Source organism: Sciurus carolinensis, chromosome 4 (genome assembly GCF_902686445.1).
Source record: "Sciurus carolinensis chromosome 4, mSciCar1.2, whole genome shotgun sequence".
Classification (NCBI taxonomy): Eukaryota; Metazoa; Chordata; class Mammalia; order Rodentia; family Sciuridae; genus Sciurus; species Sciurus carolinensis.
In genome coordinates, this window is record NC_062216.1 from 72,847,189 (window position 1) to 72,872,001 (window position 24,813).

At 39.6% G+C, this 24,813-nt stretch overlaps 1 pseudogene; it reads left to right on the forward strand.

Annotated features, from left to right (window-relative positions):
• Positions 1-24,813, forward strand: part of LOC124982746 (antigen WC1.1-like) — a 58,342-nt pseudogene that overhangs the window by 31,238 nt on the left and 2,291 nt on the right.

A 24,813-nucleotide genomic window follows, 5' to 3' on the forward strand; every position in this document is an offset into this window, starting at 1 on the left:
TGGGCCTGAGGTGAAGCAGAACATTACGGTGGAAAGGCGTGGCAAAGGAAATCTGCTTAGTTCATGGCAGCCAGGAAGCAGGGACAGAGAGAGGAAGTGGCCAGGACAAGATGTAGTCCTCAAAGGCATGCCCACAGTGACCTACTTCCTCCAACCATGTGATACCTGCCTACAATTTTCACCACCTCCCAGTAGTTCATTTGGTTATCAGTGGATTAATCCACTTATGAGGTCACAGTACTAATGATTCAATCATTTCCTAAAAGTCCCACCTTTGAACATTGTCATTGCTCCATTGGGGACCAAGTTTTTAACACATGAGCTTTTGGAGGATCCAAACCATAACATATTTCCTACCCACACACCTGCACAGTCTCCCCATTACCACCTACCTCACCAGAGTGGTATATTTGTTACAGTTGATGAACCTACATCAACACATTATAATCACCTAAGTTCACAGTTTATATTAGGGTTTTCTTTTGGTGTTGTACATTCTAAGGCTTTGGACAAGTGTATGATGTTATGTTACCACCATTATAGTATCATATGGAGTATTTTCAGTGCCCTGAAGGTCCTCTGTGCTTCTATTCATCTTCTACCTCCAACTCCTGGAAGCCCCTGGTTTTTAGTGTCTTCATAACTTTAGCTTTTACAGGATGTCATATAGTTGGAATCAAACAATTTATGTCCTTTAGAGATTGGTGTTTTTCATTGACGGCATTGCTGAAACCTATCAGGTGTCTGATAATAGTCTTCTTGAGCCCTGTATTAGCTTTCTTTTTCACTGCTATAATGGAATACTTAGAGCTGGAAACATATAAAAAAGGCTTATTTAGCTCAATGCTTTGGAGGCAGAAAATCAAGGTCAGGTAGCCCCATCTATGGTGGCTTCAGGGCAGTTGCATCATAGTGGGAGTATATTAAGAGGGAGAGATAACATGGTGAGATAAGACACTGGAGAGAGACTTGGGGATAAGGCTGATTATAACAATTCACTTTTGTGGGAACTAACCAGAGTTCCAACAGAACTACATTAATCCCTCCATCTCAAAGGCATCATCCCCAATTACCTAACCAGGCTCTATCCCTTAAATGTTCTACCACCTCTTAATACTGCCATGGTGGGGGTCAAGCCTCCACTGCACAAACCTTTGGGGGATAAAGCACATCCAAACCATAGCAAGGCCCTTTCAGCTTTTGTCCCAAAAGCAATTGCAATGTTTTAGGTAGCATCTCGGTGTTGGGATATTATGGCTAAATAGGCTATGAAGATGCATGTACAAGTCCTTTTGAAGAAAAGAATTTCATTTGTCTTTGGGAAATACTTTTTAATATGGTCAGTGTAAGTTCCCCAGTTACTATTGCTGCATAACAAAATTTCAGAGGCAACTTGGCAACTGAAAATCAACTGACCAAAAAACAAGCAAATACATTTAATTTTTCCAAAGATTTCATGGTCCAGGAATTTGGAAATGACTCAACTTGGCAGTTGTTTCTTGGGGTCTTTCATGAGGTTGCACTTAGATGTCACCTGGGGCCAAGGTTATCTAAAGGTTTGGCAGACCTGGGAATGTACGGTGGATTGCCCACCTGGCAGGCAACTGGAAGTTCAGCTTGACCAGATGGTCTCTTCAGCAAGATAAAGTCAGATTTCTTCAAAATCAAATGTCCTAATTGAACTGGAGGTGAAGCACAACACCTAGTCCTTTAAGTAAAGTAGCAAATACCACTAATGCATAGTATTGTTTACAAGCTACTCACTAAGTTCCAGTGAAATTCAAGGAAAAAGAGGAATAGACTCCAATTCTCAATGAGTACAGTATCACAAATTATGTGGATGTATTTAGAAACAAATCACTGTAGGTCTATTAAATATCCTGCACAGTGATTGCAGTATTTCTAGTTTGCATTTTTAAATGTGTAATGTAATTGTGACATTATGCATTTAGGATTTAATATAAATGAATATTAGGTCTTTTGACCATGTCTCTCATGACCGTTTCCTCCCTACTTTTTGTCTCTCTGAGCTTTATTCTGTATATTTTCTACTGGTCCTTCATTTTACTCTTTCTTTTTTGTTTGTTTGATTTTTTTTTTTTTTTTTTTTTTTTTTTTTTTTTTGGTATCAGGAATTGAACTCAGGGACACTCAACCACTGAGCCATATCCCCAACCCTATTTTGTATTTTGTTTAGATATAGGGTCTCACAGAGTTGCTTAGCATCTTGCCATTGCTGAGGCTGGCTTTGAACTCCCGATCCTCCTGCCTCAGCTTCCTGATGGGATTATAGGTGTTTGCCCCTGGGCCTGGATTATTTTACTATTTCTTATCCTGTGCTGATTTAATGTGTTGTAATGCTCATCCTTTGAGTTATAATTTTAGCTATTATCTTTTCCAGCTGTACAAATTTTTATTCTTCATTATAATTTTTTTCTGCCAAAATTTAATCTTGTCATTTGATTCCTTGAATATTTTAATCATGGTTATTAAGGTAACTCCACTAGCTGAGTGCTTTGAGAATTTCTTTATGATGCCTCCTTTTTCCCCCTCTTTTTTTTTTTTTTTTTTGTACCAGGAATTGAACCTGGGGTGCTTAACCACAGAGTCACATGCCCAGCCCTTTTCATTTTTTATTTTGAGATAGGATCTTGCTAAGTTCTTAGGGCCTCACTAAGTTGCTGAGGCTGGCTTCAAACTAGTGATCTGTCTCAGCCTCCTGAGACACTGGGATTATAGGCATGACCCACCAAGCAGGACCCTCTCTTGGTTTTTGACAAGTCTTTTATGTCTGAGTATTTTTTTGTTGATAAAATTTATTGTAATTGAAAAGATCATCCCAGGTCTATTTGGTTTTTGAAAATTTTGATGAATGAATTATAATTGTATATATTCATGGAATACAGTGTGATGTTTTGACATTATATATTATATATATAAATAATTTAAATCAGCTAATTAGCATATCCATGACCTCATCTATTTTTTTGTGTGAGAACACTTAAAATCTATTTTCAAAGCAATTTTGATATATATATATATTACAACTATTAACTATAGTCAGTGTGCTATGCCATGAATCACTAGAATTTATTCCTCTCTTTTATCTGAAACTTTGTACACTTTGACCAACATCTCTCCTTTCCCCATTTCTGTTCATTCCCCAAGTATCTGGTAACCAAGATGCTACTATGCTCCTGTGAGTTCCACATTTTAAGATATGCTTGAGTAGTTTTGATTGGCAGACATGAAAATTATAGTTTCCTTTCAAAAACACTGCATTTTGCTTCTTACTTATTTAGGGGTAGATAATCATTATTTATTTATTTTTATTTTTTTAATTTAGAAATTAAAAAAATTTTTACAAACTGCATTTTGATTCATTGTACACAAATGGGGTACAACTTTTTGTTTCTTTGGTTGTGCACAATGTAGATTCACACCATTCATGTGATCATACATGTACATAGGGTAATGATGTCTGTCTCATTCCACCATCTTTCATACCCCTGCCCCCTCCCCTTCTCATTTCCCTCTACGTAATCTAAAGTTCCTCCATTCTTCTCTCACCCCCCCAACCCCCATTATATATCATCATCCACTAATCAGGGAAAACATTTGGCCTTTGGGTTTTTTGGGATTGGCTTATTTCACTTGGCATGATATTCTCCAATTACATCCATTTATCTGCAAATGTCATAATATTATTCTTTATAACTGAATAATATTCCATTGTGTATATATACCACAGTTTCTTTATCTGTTAATCTGTTGAAGGGCACCTAGGTTGGTTCCACAATCTAGCTATTGTGAATTGAGCTGCTATAAACATTGATGTGGCTGCATTACTGTAGTATGCTAATTTTAAGTCCTTTGAATATAAACTGAGGAGTGGGATAACTGGGTCAAAAGGTGAATCCATTCCAAATTTCCTGAGGAATCTCTACACTGCTTTCCTGTGTGGCTGCACCGATTTGCAACTCCACCAGCAATGTACAAGTGTGCCTTTCCCCCCACATTCATGCCAAAATCTATTATTTCTTGTGTTCTTGATAAATGCCATTCTAATTGGAGTTGTTTTAATTTGAATTTATCTAATTACTAGAGATGTTGAGCATTTTTTCATATATTTATTAATCACCTGTGTATCTTCTGTAGTGTCTGTTCAGTTCCTTGGCCCATTTATTTATTGGTTTCTTTGTATTTTTGGTGTAGTTTTTTTAAGTTATTTATAAACTTTGGAGATGAGTGCTCTGTCTGAAGTGTGTGTGGAAAAGATTTTCTCCCACTCTGTAGGCTCTCTTTTCACATTATTGATTGTATCCTTTGCTGAGAAAAAGCTTTTTAGTTTGTATCCATTCCATTTATTGATTCTTGCTTTGATTTCTTGTGCTATGGGCGTCTTGTTAAGGAAGTCTGATCCTAAGCCAACACGATGAAAATTCAGATCTACTTTGTCTTCTATTTGGTGCAGGGACTCTGGTCTAATTCCTAATCCTTGATCCATTTTGAGTTGACTTTTGTGCAGGGTGAGAGATGGAGGTTTACTTTCATTTTAGTACGTATGGATTTCCAGTTTTCCCAGCACCATTTGTTGAACAGGCTGTCTTTTCTCCAATGTATGTTTTTGGCTCCTTTGTCTAGTATGAGGTAACTGTATTTTTGTGGGTTTGTCTCTGTGTCCTCTCTTCTGTACCATTGGTCTGCCAATCTACTTTGGTGCCAATACCATGCCATTTGGCTCTGTAGTGTAGTTTAAGATCTGGTATTGTGATACCTCCTGCTTCGCTCTTTCTGCTCAGGATTGCTTTGGCTATTCAAGGTCTCTTGTTCTTCCAAATGAAGTTCATGATTGCTTTCTCTATTTCTATGATGAATGTCATTGGGATTTTAATTGGAATTGCATTAAATCTGTATAGCACCTTTGGTTGAATGGCCATTTTGACAATATTAGTTCTTCCTATCCAAGAACATGGGAAATCTTTCCATCTTCTAAGGTTTTCATTAATTTCTTTCTTTAGTGTTTGGTAGTTTTCATTGTAGAGGTCTTTCACCTCTTTTGTGAGATTGAGTCCCAAGTATTTTATTTTTTTTTTGAGACTGTTGTAAATGGAGTGGTTTTCCTAATTTCTCTTTCAGAGGATTCATCATTTATGAATAGAAATGCATTAGATTTATGTGTATTGATTTATATGCTGCTACTTTGCTGAATTCATTTATGAGTTCTAGAAGTTTTCTGGTGGAATTTTTCACCTCCTCTAAATATAGTATCATGTCATCAGCAAATAGTGATAGTTTGAGTTCTTCTTTTCCTATTTGTATCCCTTTAATTTCTTTAGTCTGTCTAATTGCTCTGGCTATATTTTCAAGGATGATGATGAATGGAAGTGGTGAAAGAGGGCATCCCTGCCTTGTTCCAATTTTTAGAGGAAATGCTTTCAGTTTTTCTCCACTTAGAATGATGTTGGCTATGGGCTTAGCATAGATAGCCTTTACAATGTTGAGGTATGTTCCTACTATCCCTATTTTTTCTAGTGTTTTAAGCATGAAGGGGCGATATGTTTTATCAAATGCTTTCTCAGCATCTATTGATATAATAAAATCAGAGTTGAAATCAATGAAATTGAAACAAGAGAAACAAATTAAAAAATGACAAAACAAAAAGTTGGTTCTTTGAAAAAGTAAATAAAATTGATAAGCCCTTAGCCACACTAATGAAGAGGAGAGTGAAAACTCAAATTACAAGAATTTGTGATGAAAAAGGAAAGATCAAGACAGACACAGTTGAAATACATAACATAATTAGGAGCTACTTTGAAAATCTATACTCCAACAAAATAGAAAATATCGAAGACACTGATGAATTTTTAGAGACATATGATCCTCCCAAACTGAATCAGGAAGACATACACAATTTAAACAGATCAATTTCAAGCACTGAAATAGAAGCCATCAAAAGCCTACCAACCAAGAAAAGCCCAGGACCAGATGATTTTCAGCTGAATTCTACAAGACCTTCAAAGAAGAACTAATACCAATACTCCACAAAGTATTCCGGGAAATAGAAAAGGTGGGAACTCTTCCAAACTCATTCTAAGATGCTAGTATCACTCTGATACCAAAACCAGACAAAGATGCATCAAGGAAAGAAAATTTTAGATCAATATCCCTGATGAACATAGATGCAAAAATCCTTAAGAAAATTCTGGCAAATTGCATACAAAAACATATTAAAAAGATAGTGCACCACAATCTGTGGGATTTATTCCAGGGATGCAAGGTTGGTTCAACATCCAGAAATCAATCAACATAATTCATCACATCAATAGACTTAAAGTTAAGAGTCATATGATAATCTTATTTAAAAGGATGTGAAGTGGGGGCTGGGGAGATACCTCAGTCGGTAGAGTGCTTGCCTTGCAAGCACAAGGCCCTGGGTTCCATCCCCAGCACCCAAAAAAAAAAAAAAAAAAAAAAAAGAATGTGAAGTAATTAGAAGTGGATACTATTCTCCATGAGGATACCTCTACTTTTAGTTCTTATTTCCCTTCATGGTGCACATTTTTCTGGTTAACAGGGCCCTCCTCTTTGTCACCTCTAAATTAAACTTGTATAATTTGGTACTGTGAATCTGGCAGAACTTCTTCTGGGATTTTCAGAATCACAGCTGTTAACCCTGAATGGGGAAATGCCTCAGAAGAAAATGACTCATCCAAGTCCTTAACTTATCTCTGAACTTGATTCCAAATTTTTCATTGCCTTGGGAGTTCTATAATGCTTTCAAAGAGCATTGATATAGTTCTACTTTACTAACGTGAATCCTAGAGGTTAATGTAAAATAGAAAAGTCTGTCAGAGCAGAGGCAGAAATCTCCACTAGAAGATATGAAATTTTTGTTCCTTAGAGTTTTCATCTCAGATGCCATCAGTAGATTATTGTCTAGTTTAATTCAGTTTCCCTGTCTCTAACCCCTTCTGTAGGAAACCAGACCCAGCTGCTGCCCCAGTGCAACGACTCCTGGTCTGACCCAGCAGGACCTGCAGCCTCAGAGGGACACACTGCCACCTGCTCAGGTGAGCAAGGCCCCAGCACAACACCCTTCTCCTTCCCTGTGTAAACGCCCACTGACATGACCCTGTCTCTCCCCAGACAGCAGAGAGCTCCGCCTGGTGGATGGTGGTGGTCGCTGTGCAGGGAGAGTGGAGATCCTGCAGCAGGGCTCCTGGGGCTCCATCTGTGATGACAGCTGGGACCTGAGTGATGCCCACATGGTGTGCAGACAGCTGGGCTGTGGAGTGGCCCTGGAGGCCACCATCTCTGCTCACTGTGGAGAGGGGTCAGGGCCCATCTGGCTGGATGAGCTGAACTGCACAGGAGAGGAGGCCCACGTGCGGCAGTGTCCTTCCCTGGGCTGGGGGCAGCACAACTCTAGGGTAGGGGTTGGGCAATTGCTGACAGGCAGAGGGGGAGGAGGCTTTTCCCACAGTGCCTGTCCCTCCAGCAGAGAAGATGAGGTGCTTCCATTTCCTGCTGCACCAGCTGGGCTTCTGCTTCGTCTTACTCAGCAGTGTCCCCTGACACAGTCATTCTCTCCAGTATCCATTTGAAAGCAGTCCTCATGCTTAAGTCACCTGTGGGTGCAAAATCTGAGACCCATTGGATTAGTTTCCCACTTTTTCTTTTTTTTTTAAATTTATTTTTATTGTAAACAAATGGGATACATGTTGTTTCTGTTTGTACATGGAATAACAGCTTACCATTTGCATATTCATACATTTACATCGAGTAATGATGTTTGATTCATTCCGTTATTTTTTCCTTCCCCCCCACCCCTCCCACCTCTCTTTTCCCTCTATACAGTCCTTCCTACCCCATTCTTGCCATCCTCCCACCCCCCATTATGTGTCATCATCCGCTTATCAGTGAGATCATTCGTCTTTTCGATTTTTGAGATTGGCTTATCTCACTTAGCATGATATTCTCCAATTTCATCCATTTGCCTGCAAATGCCATAATTTTATCATTCTTTATGGCTGAGTAATATTCCATTGTGTGTGTATATATATATATATACCACAGTTTCTTTATCCATTCATCAATTGAAGGACATCTAGGTTGGTTCCACAATCTGGCTATTGTGAATTGAGAAGCTGTGAACATTGATGTGGCTGTATCTCTGTAGTATGCTGATTTTAAGTCCTTTGGGTATAGGCTGAGGAGTGGGATAGCTGGGTCAAATGGTAGGTCCATTCCAAGTTTTCTAAGGAATCTCCACACTGCTTTCCAGAGTGGCTGTACTAATTTGCAGCCCCACCAGCAATGTATGAGTGTACCTTTTTCTCCACATCCTCTCCAGCACCTATTGTTGCTTGTATTCTTGATAATCGCCATTCTAATTGGGGTGAGATGGAATCTTAGTGTAGTTTTGATTTGCATTTCTCTTATTACTAAAGATGGTGAACATTTTTTCATATGTTTGTTGATTGCTTGTAGATCTTCTTCTGTGAAGTGTCTGTTTATATCCTTAGCCCATTTGTTGATTGGATTATTTGTATTCTTGGTATAGAGTTTTTTGAGTTCTTTATATATTCTGGAAATTAGTGCTCTATCTGAAGTATGAATGGCAAAGATATTCTCCCACTCTGTAGGCTCTCTCTTCACATTGCTGATAGTTTCCTTTGCTGAGAGAAAGCTATTTAGTTTGAATCTATCCCAGTTATTAATTCTTGTTTTTATTTCTTGTGCTATGGGAGTCCTGTTAAGGAAGTCTGATCCTAAGCCAACAAGATGAAGATTTGGACCTACTTTTTCTTCTATAAGATGCAGGGTCTCTGGTCTGATTTCAAGGTCCTTGATCCATTGTGAGTTGATTTTTGTGCAGGGTGAGAGATAGGGGTTTAGTTTTATTCTGTTGCATATGGATTTCCAGTTTTCTCAGCACCATTTGTTGAAGAGGCTATCTTTTCTCCATTGCATATTTTTGGCACATTTGTCTAGTATTAGAAATTGTATTTATTTGGGTTTGTGTCCGTGTCCTCTATTTTGTACCATTGATCTACCTGTCTATTTTGGTGCCAATACCATGCTGTTTTTGTTACTATTGCTTTGTAGTAGAGTTGAAGATCTGGTATTGCGATACCCCCTGCTTCGCTCTTTCTATTGAGGATTGCTTTAGCTATTCTGGGTTTCTTATTCTTCCAGATGAATTTCACGATTGCTTGCTCTATTTCTGTAAGGTACATCATTGGGATTTTAATTGAATTGCATTGAATCTGTATAGCACTTTTGGTAGTATGGCCATTTTGACAATATTAATTCTGCCTATCCAAGAACATGGGAGATCTTTCCATCTTCTAAGGTCTTCCTTAATTTCTTTCTTCAATGTTTTGTAGTTTTCATTGTAGAGATCTTTTACCTGTTTGGTTAGATTGATTCCCAAGTATTTTATTTTTTGTGAGGCTATTGCAAATGGGGTTGTTTTCCTCATTTCCCTTTCAGCTGTTTCGTCGCTTGCATATAAAAATGCTTTAGATTTATGCGTGTTGATTTTATAGCCTGCTATTTTGCTGAATTCATTGATGAGGTCTAGAAGTTTTCTGCAGGAGGTTTTTGGATCCTCTAAAATAGAATCATGTCATCCACAAATAGTGACAGCTTAAGTTCCTCTTTTCCTATTCGTATCCCTTTAATTTCTTTAGTCTGCCTAATTGCTCTGGCTAGAGTTTTGAGGACAATGTTGAATAGAAGTGGTGAAAGAGGACATCCTTGTCTTGTTCCCATTTTTAAAGGGAATGATTTCAGTTTTTCTCCATTAAGAATGATGTTGGCCATGGGCTTAGCATAAATAGCCTTACAATGTTGAGGTACGTTCCTACTATCCCTATTTTTTCTAGTGTTTTGAGCATGAAGGGGTGTTGTATTTTGTCAAACGCTTTTTCTGCGTCAATTGAAATACGATTCTTATCCTTAAGACTATTGACATGATGGATTACGTTTATTGATTTACGAATGTTGAACCATCCTTGCATTCCAGGATGATCGTGGTGCACGATTTTCTTAATATGTTTTTGGATACGGTTTGCCAATATTTTGTAAAGGATCTTTGCATCTATATTCATCAAGGATATTCGTCTAAAATTTTCTTTCCTCGATATGTCTTTTCCTGGTTTGGGTATGAGGGTGATATTAGCTTCATAGAATGAGTTCAGCAGGTACCCTCCTTTTCTATTTCCTGGAATACTTTGAGAAGTATTGGAATAAGTTCTTCTTTGAAGGTCTTATAGAACTCTGCTGAGAATCCGTCTGGTCCTGGGCTTTTCTTGGATGGTAGATTTTTAATGGCTTCTTCTATTTCATTGCTTGATATTGATCTGTTTAAATTGTGTATGTCCTCCTGGTTCAGTTTGGGAGGAGCATGTCTCTAGAAATTTGTCAGTGTCTTCGGTAGTTTCTATTTTGTTGGAATACAGATTTTCAAAGTAGCTTCTCATTATGTTCTGTATCTCAGTGGTGTCTGTCGTGATATTTCCTTTTGCATCATGTATTTTAGTAATTTGAATCTTCTCTCTCCTTCTCTTTGTTAGTGTGGCTAAGGGTTTGTCTATTTTGTTTACTTTCTCAAAGAACCAACTTTTTGTTTTGTCAATTTTTTGAATTGCTTCTTTTGTTTCAATTTCATTGATTTCAGCTCTAATTTTAATTATTTCCTGTCTTCTACTACTTTTGCTGTTCTTCTGTTCTTCTTTTTCTAGGGCTTTGAGCTGTAATGTTAGGTCATTTAGTTGTTGACTTTTCATTCTTTTCTGGAATGTGCTCCATGCAATGAATTTTCCTCTTAGTACCGCTTTCATAGTGTCCCAGAGATTTTGATATGTTGTATTGTCATTCTCATTGACATCTAAGAATTTTTTAATCTCCTCCCTGATGTTTTTTGTTATCCATGTTTCATTCAATAGCATATTATTTAGTCTCCAGGTGTTGGAGTAATTTCTCTTTTTTATTTTGTCATTGATTTCTACTCTCAGTCCATTATGATCTGATAGAACGCAAGGCAGTATCTCTATTTTTTTGCATTTCCAAAGGGCTGCTTTGTGGCATAACATATGGTCTATTTTCGAGAAGGTTCCATGTGCTGCTGAGAAGAAAGTGAATCTGCTCGTTGATGGATGGAATATTGTATATATGACTATTAAGTCTAGGTTATTGATTGTGTTATTGAGTTCTATGGTTTCTTTGGTTGGTTTTTGTTTGGAAGATCTATCTAGTGGTGACAGCGGTGCGTTAAAGTCACCCAGAATTATTGTGTTGTGGTCTACGTGATTCCTGAAATTGAGAAGGATTTGTTTGATGTACAGGGATGCACCATTGTTTGGGGCATAAATATTTACTATCGTTATGTCTTCCTGATTTATGGTTCCCTTAAGCAGTATGAAATGTCCTTCTTTATCCCTTCTGACTAACTTTGGCTTGAAGTTCACTTTATCTGATATAAGGATGGAAACTCCCACTTTTTTACTGAGTCCATGTGCGTGGTAGGTTTTTTCCCATCCTTTCACCTTAAGTCTGTGGATGTCTTTCTATGAGATGAGTCTCTTGCAGGCAGCATATTGTTGGGTCTTTCTTTTTAATCCATTCTGCCAGTCTATGTCTTTTTTATTTATTTATTTATTTATTTATTATTGTATACAAATGGGATACATGTTGTTTCTCTATTTGTACATGGAGTCAAGGCATACCATTTGTGTAATCATACGTTTACATAGGGCAATGATGTTTGATTCATTATTTTTTTCCCTTCCCCCCCACCCCTCCCACCCCTCTTTTCCCTCTATACAGTCCTTCTTTCCTTCATTCTTACCACACTCCTTATCCCTAACCCTAAACCTAACCCTAAACCTAATGCTAACCCCTCCCACCCCCCAATATATGTCCTCATCCACTTATCAGCGAGATCATTCGTCCTTTAGTTTTTTGAGATTGGCTTATCTCACTTAGCATGATATTCTCCAATTTCATCCATTTGTCTGCAAATGCCATAATTTTATCATTCTTCATTGCGGAGTAATATTCCATTGTGTGTATATGCCACAGTTTCTTTATCCATTCATCAACTGATGGGCATCTAGGTTGGTTCCACAATCTGGCTATGGTGAATTGAGCAGCAATGAACATTGATGTGGCTATAAGTCTATGTCTTTTGATTGATGAGTTTAGGCCATTAACATTCAGGGTTATTATTGAGATGTGATTTGTATTCCTAGTCAATTGGCTTATTTTTGGTTTTTAAGTTGGCTTGGTTTCTCCTTTGAGTGGTTTTTCTCTAAGGTAGTTCCTCCCTTTGCTGACCTACATTGTTGTTTTACATTTCCTCCTCATGGAATATTTTATTGAGAACATTCTGTAGTGTAGGCTTTCTAATTGTAAATTCTTTTAACTTTTGTTTATCATGGAAGGATTTTATTTCATCTTCAAATCTGAAGGTTCGTTTTGCTGGTATAGGATTCTTGGTTGGCAACCATGTTCTTTCAGAGCTTGAAATATGTTGTTCCAGCCCTTCTAGCTTTTAGAATCTGGGTTGAGAAGTCAGCTGCTATCTGTATTGGTCTCCCCTTATATGTAATTTGATGCTTTTCTCTCGCGGCCTTCAAAATCCCATCTTTATTTTGAATGTTAGGCATTTTCATTATAATGTGCCTTGGTGTGGATCTGTTGTGATTCTGTGCATTTGGTGTTCTGTAAGCCTCTAGTATTTGATTTTCCATTTCATTCTTCAGGTTTTGGAACTTTTCTGATATTATTTCATTGAATAGGTCGTTCATTCTTTTGGTTTGTATCTCTGTGCCTTCCTCGATCCCAATAATTCTTAAATTTGGTCTTTTCATGATGTCCCATAGTTCTTGGAAATTCTGTTCATGATTTCTTACCATCTTCTCTGTTTGGGCAACTTTATTTTCAAGATTAAATATTTTGTCTTCATTGTCTGAGGTTCTGTCTTCCAAGTGGTCTAGTCTTTTGGAGATGCTTTCCATTGAGTTTTTTATTTGGTTTATTGTCTCCTTCATTTCAAGGATTTCTGTTTGGTTTTTTTGAGAATCTCTATCTCTTTGTTGAAATGATCTTTTGCTTCCTGCAGGTGCTCTGTCAGCTTATTGGTATTATCATTCATTGCCTGCGTTTGCTCTCTTATCTCATCCTTTGCTTTGTGAATCATCTTAATCCTGTATAATCTGAAGTCCTTTTCTGACATTTCTTCTAACATACTGTCATTGGATTCTATTAATATAGAATCTAGATTTGTTTGTATCATTTTCTTCCCTTGTTTTTTCATGTTGTTCATTTATCTTTCCCTCTTGCAGTGCAGATCTGGGGTATTGCAGATTTCCCCCTATAGGCTTATAGTGGCCCTATAGGTTTCCAAAACCCTTTCTTTAAGGGGAGATCAATATTAGCAGTGCCCAAATCAGATACTATGCAATCCTAGACCAAATAGCCCCTATGGGGACAATAACACAATTTTCATAATAAACAAAATGAGTTCAAACATTATCTTCAGTAAAACAAACAGGTTTGCAATAAGGTCTGCAGTTTCTAATGGAGGACAAAGAGGATGCAGGGAGATGTAGAATGTGGCTGTTAATGGGATAAGAAAAGAATATACAGAAGTTCTAGAAAATAGAAAGGGTAAGAGTGTAATCAAAAGAAATCAGATGTTAGCATGCAAAAAAGGGAGAAAGAGACTCTGAGGGAACAGGTAAACAAAAGGAAAAGAGAGCAAGAAAAGTTAAGAAATAAAACCTTAGATGCCCTTCAGTTGATGAATGGATAAAGAAACTGTGGCATATATATATAATGGAATATTACTCAGCCATAAAGAATGATAAAATTATGGCATTTGCAAGCAAATGGACGAAATTGGAGAATATCATGCTAAGTGAGTTAAGCCAATCTCAAAAAACCAAAGGAAGAATGATCTCGCTGATAAGTGGATGATGATACATAATGGGGCGTGGGAGGGGTTAGTTTTAGGGTTAGAGTGAGGGTTAGGGAGGGGGGCAAGAATGGGGGAAGGAAGGACTGTATAGAGGGAAAAGAGGGATGGGAGGGGTGGGGGGAAGGGGAAAAATAACAGAATGAATCAACCAATATCACCCTATGTAAACGTATGATTACACAAATGGTATGCCTTTACTCTATGTACAAACAGAGAAAGAACATGTATCCCATTTGTTCACAATAAAAAAAAAAAGAAATAAAAACTTAAATTTTTTTAAAAAGGAGAAAAAAGAAAATCTACTGTATAACAGTCATATACTAATGAAGCCTCCCAGTGTTCAGTAGCCTGATGCATGAGAGGTACCTGACAATGAGCTTCAAGCCTCCAGCAGGCGTCTCAGGATGGGATTTGCCCCACCCAAAGATCGGAGCTAAGGCTTCCAGGATTATCCAAGGTGGCCGCTCTGGCTTCGAAATGTGTTGACAAATGGGGAGCTGCAGCTCAGGGGTGGACGTGGTCAGCTGGAGGTCCTGGAGACGGAATGCGGTTGGTCCGGCAGGGGTCCTGGAGGTCCAGTGTGTTTGGTGTGGTTGTGGGATCCTGGAAGCTGGGTACAATCAGTCAGTCTGGGGTCCTGATGATAGGGTGCAGTCAGTTGGTCTGGGGGTCTTGGCAGCAGGGAGCAGTCAGTCGATGTGAGGGCCCCAGAGGAAGGGAGTGATCGATTGGGCTGAGGTATCCTGGAGACAGGGCTCAGTCAGTCTGACCAGAGGTCCTACGGGGCCTGGCTGTTGTTTCAAAATGGCAGCAGCCACGTGTAAGCAACCCTGCAGGTACTGTAGCAGTGAACTTCCAGGCAACAGCAGGCAGCTGGTGCTCCACTGGTGGTCGGCGATCAGTTTGCTGACTGTTGTTGGACGATCAGGAGGTGAACCTCTGCGTTGGGTGATGGATAGGTGTAAGGCAGGCAATGGACAGGCAAGAGGCAGGCAAATGGCGGATGGTAGATGCCTGACAGTGAGCAATCTGCACTCAAAAAAAGCGTCAATATGCTGGCAGACTGTCACAGCAGCTGTACTCTCCACCGCCCGGAGCCAGCCCCGGCTGTACTCAGCCTGTAAGTCCCCACGACACAGCCCGCAGAACTCAGTTTCTCACTTTTTCTAGAACAAATTAGTACAGAGTTAGTGGTTTAGACCCACCCTAGTTATCTTACGTTAGAAGTCCAACCCAGGTCTGTTTGTGCTAAAAATAAGGTGTCAGTAGGTTGTGTTTCTCTGAGGCTCTGGGAAGACTCATTTCCCTGCTTTTCCCAATTTTTGGAAGCTGTCTGCATTCCTTGGCTCATGACCCCTTCTTACTTTTTCAAACCAATCCCTTTGCGACTCTCTGACCATTCTTCCATGGTCACGTTCCTTCTGCCTGCAGCCTGAAGAGTAAGGATGTGATTGCATGTCTAATCCAGGATAATTTGGGATAATGTCACCATGAAAAGATCCTTATCATAATCCTCTCTGCAGAGCTCCTTTACCCTGTGAGAGATTTGGATATTCACAGGCTTCTAGGCTTCTAGGATTAGGAACTGAACATTTGGGACTCCACTATTATACCACTTCACTGTCCACACTACCTTTCTTAGGGTATGTCACATAGTTAACCAGGAAACAGGATTCAGCTTTTCCTCTGCAGAGTACCTAGGTCAGTGTTCCCGCCCGTCCATTTTTTACTACATCATTGTGGTAGAAATAGAAAGATGGGTACAAACTGACAAAATCACATAAAGGAAGAAAAATTTCATTATTTTCTCTGAGTTCTTCCTGAGCAGCATCAGCAATGAGTGTTCACTACCTTGGCGATAGGAAGAAAACAAAGACAAAACCAAAAAAGAACAGAAAGACCAAAATGTTAAGAGTTGAATGTTCACTGAGCCCTGATTTCCTCCTTTCCATTTCAGAGTTCCTGGCCCTCAGGTTGTTGGGTGAGAACCAGGAGTGTGTTGGGTGACTGGAGGTTTACTGCAACCAGACCTGGGGCAGTGTCTGCCACAGCCCCATGGAAGCAGTGACCTTGCCTGTGATCTGCAGACAGTTTGGGTGTGGGGATACTGGGACTCTGGACTTATTGATTTCCCCCAGGGAAGGCTCTAGACCCTGCTGAGTGGGTGGAATCTGGTGTCAGAAAACTGATGGACTCTGGCAGGTCCTTATGATCCTTGGAAACAGAGATCTTGCTCTCCAAAGGAGGAAGCTTATATCACATGTGCAGGTGACCTATGACTGGTTCTGTGTTTGTCCTATCCCTGCAGGTTACAGAAAGTATTATGGTGATCATTTTATTCCAGTGAGGAAATTGAGGTTGGGAGTTAAATATATGCCAACATCTTTAAGTTAGGATGAGTTTTGGGAATCAAATTCCACATTGGTCCATCTCTTAAACCTGTGGTTTTTTACTCTGAAATGTATATATGCCAGTCAGACAACTTCTCAGGTCAGTCTGTTGGCAGAAAATAGTTGAGAGCTCTGTAGGCAGAGACTTAATTCCAGGCAAAAGAACAGAGAAGAAAAGAAAATACAGCCACTGCCCTTGTAGAGTTTATACACCAGTGCTGGCAACACTTATTACACAGAAATTCGAGTGTCATGAAGAAATGGACCAGAGTTAGAGACCTCTCTTAGGCACACTGCGCCCCCCCACCCCCCACTCAATGACAATCCGGTTGAAGAGGCATTTATTTGTTTTCATCCACTATATCATGGGGAACTCTTGAGAGGTCAAGGGATCCTGATATAATTCTGATTGTATCTATTTCTTCTCAGAATTCCAATCTTATGATGTTTATCCTTTTATTAATGTATACTAATATGCCCCTATCCTATTTTCACAAGTAATTTCCTCCTGCTAGAATTTGGAGCCCATTATCATCAAATTCCTATATACCCTCGAAGTTATCCAAACCCAATTCTCAGAAAACACAGGTTTCCCTATCACCTGGAGGCTGTGTTCCTCTTTTAACATACTTCTCTCTTGCAAAAGACATGGCATAGATTTAGTCCTTGCTCTCAGTTGCCATTTCAACATCCAGCTACTTTGAAACTCATGCTATGATGTGGTTAAATGCTCTGTGTTGGTTTGTTGCTTTTGTCCCTATCCTTTCATCTGTCCCAAGCACCAGGCTCACCAGAGTCTTCTTTGTTTTACTCCTGGTACCATTAGTAGTCACTTTAATAGCTTTAAAACAACTCAGACAACACCCTGGCTTCTCATCCCATTGAGTTTCTCCTCTCTAATCACCTTTCCTTCTATCCCACACCTCTGCCTACCCATGTACTACTGACAGTCAACAACTGTCCATCTTGAGTTCTGAGTTTATTGTTCCATTATCTGGCCATTGTCTCTTACCCTTAGGGCTAATAACATATAATCTTATTTTTCTTATAATTTTTCATCCTCTTTGAGATGCCCAATTTCTTTTGTATTTTTTTTGGGGGGAGGTAGGTACCAGGAATTGAATTTCAAGAGCACTTAACCACTGAGCCACACCCCCAGCCCTATTTTGTATTTTATTAGAGACAGGGTCTCACTGAGTTGCTTAGCACCTTGATGTTGCTGAGGCTGGCTTTGAACTTGCCATCCTCCTGCCTCAGCCTCCCAAGCTGCTGGGATTATAGGCATGCACCACTGTGCCTAGATGAGATGCCCAAGTTTCTTCCTATCAGTTTTTTTGGTGTTCCACTCTTTTCATGATTATGCATAATTTTAACCAGATTAAATAACATGAGATAATAATCAATCTCCTTTGAGTACACTTAACTTCATTGCTTCTTTATCTGTCTTACCTAGGAAACACAAGGATGGTTAAAGTCAATTAACTACTCTGTGCTTGTACTAGACAAGTAAAAAGGCCTAGAAAAATGTACATAGTTACATTGCTGGTCTAGTTTTAAATCTATAACTGCAATTCTCTGGTGGTCACTTCATGCTGCCCACAAATTCTGTGTATTTTCTCTGGCATATGCACTTGCTCTGTCTTGATGCTATTTTACATATTCTCTGCTTTCTCCATGCTGCTGTCACCTCCACTATCCTCTCTCTCTTTTTCTTTTCACCATTCTCTCTTGAATGAGATCCTTTCTTACACATCACTGGGAAAACAAAAACAGTCAGCTGTGAATTCATACTCCTTTCTTCAAGTCTAGCAACTCTTCCCTGTGTGCATGCTCTCTGTTTGGTCCCCAGGATCAGGCCTTAGTCCTTAACATTGGACAGCTCTTCTCAGGCTACAGATCCTAATTCCACTCATTTTGTGGGAAGACTTCACTGCTTCAATTACACCCTCTTGCTCTGTATCACCAACTTCTGTCTCCTGATTCACTTCTGTTGTTATGGTTGGATCTGGAATGACCTTCCCACCCCTGGCAAAAAAAAAAAAAAAAAAAAAAAAAAAGCTCCGGTGTTAAAAGCTTGGTTTCCAGTGCAGCAAGGTTCAGAGGAGGGTATTTTAGGAAATGATTAGATCATGAGGGCTGCCATCTCATTGTAACCCATCAAATGGTTTGAGAATTTGAATGGACTATTGGGTGGTAGCTGTAGGCAGTGAGGTGTGTCTGGAGGAGGTAGTCACTGAAGGAATGCCCCTGGGGACTATATTTTATCTCTTCTCTCTCTCTCTGCCTCCCAACTGCTATATGCTGAGTAGCACCCTCCTCCCCCATACGCTTCTACTATGATGTTTCTGCCTTGGAGCTGGCTAAACCTCACTGAATTCTCTTATACTGTGAGCAAAAACAAATCTTTCCTTCTCTGAGTTGTTTTTGTTAAGTATGCAAATGCAAAATGATTAAAAGCTGGTAAATACACCCATCAGTGTACCTAAGTGTTTGTTATCTGATATCTTGAAAAGCATACAAACAATGAGCATTCTTTCTCAACCTCCTTTCCCCTCAGCTACTGCCCTATGCACCCCTCTGTCCCCCCACAGCCCACACATTCACCAGTGTTGTACACAGTCTCTCTTCGGGCCTGCTGTCCTGACCTCATTTCAATTAGGTCTTAGATCCCATCACTCCTTAGAAGTGGTTAAGAAAGATGAAATCTAAGAAATATTCCTGAGTTTGTTATATTATTCTTGACAGCAGCATTCTCTTTTCTTCTCAAACTTACTAATTTACTTTTTTTTTTTGCTTTCTGTTACTCTAACTCATTAAGTTCTTTTGATATGTTGTAACTCCTTAGCTCACATTTTAGATTTTAGACACTCTGAGGGGTAAGTATGAGATCTCTACTCTTTCTTAGTTGTTCTCTTTGTCTGAGGTCACATGGACTTAAATGACACCTATATGTCAATATCTCCCAAATGCATACCTCTACAGTTTAGCTCTGCCTTTACTAAAATTCACGTATTCAATTTGGCATGACATCTTCATTTGAGTAAATAATGGCAACTCAAATTTAACTTCTAAAGAAGGATGCTTGATTCTACCCTTCTATCCTTGCTCCTAACCTTTCCTACCTGCTATATTCTCCATTGCAGTAAGTGTTACTACCGTTATCCAGTCACTTAAGATCAATACACAGTAGTTAACTTCATTTCTCAATTTCCCTCTTCTTCCACATTCTGTGTAATAGCAAAGTCTGTTGCCTCAAATATGTCCTTAATCCTTATACTCCTTCCATCTCATTGTCAGTCCAAGAAAGATTACCAGTTACCCAGATTATAGCAAGTATCTCTGGTGATCACCTAGTTCCACTCTCTTTCTTCTATAATTGATAGTCAGCCAGAGAAATGTAAAAATTAGTATCATTTTCTCCTTTACTATAAGCCTCCCTTCAGTAGTTCATTATTGAGCTTAATATAAATCCAGAATGCTTATCCTTATCCTCTTGACAAGGTCTTAAGACCTGTTCTTTTATAGCTTTCCTCTCCTGTTACTCTTCCACTCATGTACATACTATCTTTGTTTCATTGAAGAGGAGAGTTTTTTTTTTTTTTTTTAACCAGTGTTGTTTTATTTATTCCTTAGGAAACCTTCTAATGTATTCTCTTCTCAGGGCCTTTGCATTATCTGTTCTCTTTACTAAATATTCTGGAAACATTTAAGGAAAGTGGGATAATTAAATGTGTCAAAATCTGTTGCAGCCATCAAGTAAATAAGAACAGAAAAGTGCACATTTGATTAGGCAATTACATATCACTGAACATCCTTGTGAGGACACATTTGAGGGTGGAGAGTTTGAGTTGGGTAGAAACCAGAGATAAAAGTACCAAATAATAATAAGTCAATGAAAACTGTATATAATCTTTTTGAGAAATGGACTATGAAGGTGAAAGAGTGAGAGATTTGGTTCTGGAGTATTATGTTAAATTCTGGAAACATATTTTTTGATTACTAAGTAGATAATTTATTGATATGGGTGAGTTGCTTTTAAAAATAACACTGGCACATTTCATTGTGTCCCAGGTGCAAAAACAACTAGAAATCATATCATAGGGAGTCTGTAACTAGACTATTTAGCAGAAATGCCGGGGAAGACACAGCCAGCTTGTTGTGCTCAGACTTTGAAGGACTTCATCAGGGAAGAGGGAGGAGACCGTTCATGAGCTGCTCCAGGGGAGAGAGTTGTAACTGATGAATGAAATTCACAAGAGTGGCGGCGTGTTTGGGTTCACTCTAAGAATAAATAACAGAAGAACCTCACCTCTGTGAGGTCCACAGGGAATGAACGATGCCTATGTCTGGCATAAGAACACTGGAGGCATGAAGGGATGGCCAACCCATTTTCTCTTAGCACCGCCCCATCTTTCTTCCCTGAATGGGCCACACTTGCTTTTGCTGGGTTTGCGCATGAAGGATTGTGCAAGAGAATTTCTGTTCCCACGAGGTTGTTTTAGGCTTAGAGAGAAACCATCTCCTTTCTATTTCACTTAAGTTGCAAAAACATCATTTATCCATTATAAGCAAGAAAGACATGTAAAAATATAGAAAGATAACTTAGTCATATCACATCATCTTTGTCTATTAATATTCTCCCGATGTAAACAGGATTAATGAAACTGATAAGTACCATTTCTCAAATCCTTCATTTCATGGAAAATAAATTATCAAAATTATTAGGCAACTCCTAGCATATCATTTAAGGTAAAAATGAATGAATTGTGGGAGTTGCCTGAAATATGCAGCCAGGAAGAATGTGATGAGAAATATTTGAGAGGCAGATGTTTTTGTACTCTCTTCTTGTTTCTTTTTCCTCACTCCCCCTACTTTTTCCATGGCAGCTGAAGGGATATTAAACAGCAAAACTGTATACTGAAGATGTTTTTAAAAAAATAAGACATCATGAAATGAGAGGCAGTGATGTCTACAGTCCTGAAGGTGATCAACCACCCAACAGAGGTCCTGCCATCATTTTCAGAGATTTTCCTGCATAAGGCAGCTTTGACAGGATAATAGGATAATAATATATACAAATGTTGGTTTTTAATAACAAGTGTCATGTATATATCTATTTTCTCTGTATTATTTTGCATTTATATATACTTCTTTTGGTTTCAATTTTTATGAATTTTGTTTCTATGTTATCTTTGTAAACTCTCTTGTTTTATTTTTATTTGAGTTTTGTGCATATATTTTGTTCTTACCAGCTAGCTATTGGCTATTGTTGTATTGTTCACTTATCTGTTTTTTTTAACCTGATCTTTTTTTTTTTTTTTTTTTTTTTGGTACTAAGAATTGAACCCAGCAGTGCTAAACCACTGAGCCACATTCCCAGTCCTTTTTATGTTTTGTTTTGAGACAGGGTTTCTCTCTAAGTTGCTGAGACTGGTCTTGAACTTGGAATTATCTTGCCTTAGCCTCCTAAGTTGCTGGGATTACAGGTATGCACTACCGTGCCTGGTACTCTATTAATTTATAGAATAGAAATCTTTATTCTTTGGATATGTTTTACAATTTTCTATTAAAAAATTAAGTGTAACATTGAATGCAAATTACTTTTGTGATCATGCATTAATTATATTTTTAATGCCCAATATTTATTACCATGAATCATTGAACATTGATTTATATTTCATTTATTACTTTTACTGATTAGAAAGAATGTAAAGGAATTATTTTTTAGCAGAGTAATATTTCTTGAATGAATGGGAGAATAAATAACTTCTCTATTCAATAAATATTTACCAAGCCTCCTATTCATAACATTCATAGAAGCTTCTCCACAAATACCTGTTGATGTGCCAGACACTGTCCTGATAGCAGGATCAGTAGGAATGAGATGGGCAAAATCCTTCCTCTTGTGGAGTTTGCATGTGTGTGAGTGAGTGAGAGAGGGATGAGTACAAGAAAGCACATTTGTGTTTGTGTTTGTTCAGGAAATGGGGAGAGTGAAAAAATGGAAACTGATAAATAATTTCAGCTGCTGATAGGGATATGCTCAGGGAATGAAGTCTGTTAGACTGCTTCTGAAGCCTGTTCTCTCCACCTGTCACCTGAACTGAGCCCAGGAACCTTAGAAATCCTTGTCTTGGGGCAGGATCACCCCAGCTTTCCCTGACCCAGTGCTTCCACACTGTCTGTTCCTGTAGGAAAGAGACCCCAGAGCTGTCCAACCACTCCCCCCTGCACAGGTACCTCATACCCCCCACCTTCCCCATGGCTTCCAGGGGCTCCTTACTTCCCGCCAGGGCAGTAAGAGGAGGTGCTGCTGCCTTTTCAGACAGAGAGAAGCTCCGACTCAGGGGAGGAGACAGCCGGTGCTCAGGGCGCGTGGAGGTGTGGCACGAAGGCTCCTGGGGCACTGTGTGCGATGACTCCTGGAATCTGGCAGAGGCTGAGGTGGTGTGTCAGCAGCTGGGCTGTGGCTCTGCCCTGGAAGCCCGGGAGGCTGCGTTCGGCCCTGGAAATGGAAGCATCTGGCTGGACGAGGTGCAGTGCAGGGGCAGGGAGCCCTCCCTGTGGCCTGTGCTGCTGCGCCCTGGGGCAGAGCGACTGCCAAGCATGAGGATGATGCTGGTGTGAGGTGCTCTGTGAGTAGCAGGACCAGAGAGTGGGCCAGGGTGGAAGGAGTGTGTTTGCATCCAAAGGGCTTCCCAGGCTGCCCTGCTGCTCTGCACTCTGCCTCTGGAAGGCTGTGCCTGATATCCTGGCATCTGGGGGAGAACCATGTGCCAGGGATGGTGGGTGGGACTCACCGACATTCCCAGACCCATTTCAGTGATCTCATTTTCCTTCTCTTCTCTCCAGGTGAAAGGACAACAGTTTCTCCCAACTCTAGAAATAAGTGGTGCTGCTCTGACCCATGTGATAAGGGAGACATATTTTCAGAGTCCTGCACTATGAATTCTACATATTTCTGACAAAATTATAGTAGTCCTGATGACCAGAGTTAGAACAAGCCATACAGTTTATTAAATTGTAGTAGCCAAGGGCTCCCAACATTTAGAAAGTCCTTAAAAACAAACTCAAGATAGTTGATACACCTCAGAGCAGGATCTCAGGTGGTAACATCTTGGGGTTCAGGCAGATCCATTGTACCTGAGCTAGGGACTTCATGGTCCTGAAGACTCAAGAGAAGGCCAGGATAATTGGATTCTCCTAGGCTTATGATTCTCTCTAAACACTTTTGATCCTTTACCTCCTCAGACACCAGTTCAGTCTCAAACCCATCCCTGGTCTCTTCTCCTTACCTGGCATTCTTTGTATCAACCTGGGAACTCTCTCTTCTCTTCCTGGTCCTCATCATCCTTGGGATTCAGCTGCATAGGTGGAGAACAGAGGACCAAGGTGGGAATTAGGGAAGCTGTGACCTGTAAAGTATTCAGGAAGAGTAGTGGAACAGTTGTGATTTTTTTAAAAAGTATGTTTTAGTCTCCATTCTTATTATTTGGAAAACTGCTTTATGTACTGTAGACTTCAACATTTAAAGGACTTGAATTCTTGGTCCTGGGTTGAATGTGGAAACTCTGAAATATAATGGTTTCCCATGTGGATAGCATCAGTGGAGATTGAGTATAGAATCCAGGTAAAGTCAGGAAAGTTTGTCCTAACAGAACAAAAGCTAAAGAAAGGGACTCTGGCAGCCCAGAGGGGTGTCTCCAAGGGTGAGCACTGGAGAACACAGGTTTTTCTGTTGGTAAGGGAAAAACTTCCAAGAGCAATCTCTGAACTCATTCTGCTTTCCCTAGCCTTATCCACTTTTGAAGATGCTGTTGATGAGCTCCAGATTACCTCATAAATTTGGAGAAAGAAGACCTGCTGGACAGCCCAGGAATGTTCCATACCCTCCATTCTGTTCATGAGTTGGTCATGGGTGTGGCAATCTTCAGTGAGCACAGACCCTATTACTACCCAACCTCATATGGCCAACCTCTCCCTAAGGCAGGGGGCTTCATGCCCTCTCTCTATAATTCTGAAACTTCCAGCATTCTTCTGAACCTTGACATTGAGCCTCCCACTGTGTGTTTGCCTGTCATGTTTTTCTCCCTTCTAGGAAATCTGTCTGATGACTCAGCGACTAAGCCGCCATATTACACAGGGGACAATGAGGAGAGTGGAGACTGGGAATCTGCCCCAGGTAGTAGGGACAGGTGTTCCCTGGAATGGTGGGGTGAGGAGGAGGTTATCATCTGGGAAGAACATCCTCCTGTTATTAGGATGGGAGGGGTATCTACTGTCCATTTAAAACTATTGTTTTTCCTCTCTGCCCACTCTGTCAGCTCAGAAAGGGAAAACTCAGGCAAAATTCCATCAGTATCCACAGCTACTTCTATGGGATCATAGCCCTTAAATTTATAATAATATATTTATTATTATAAATTAATAATA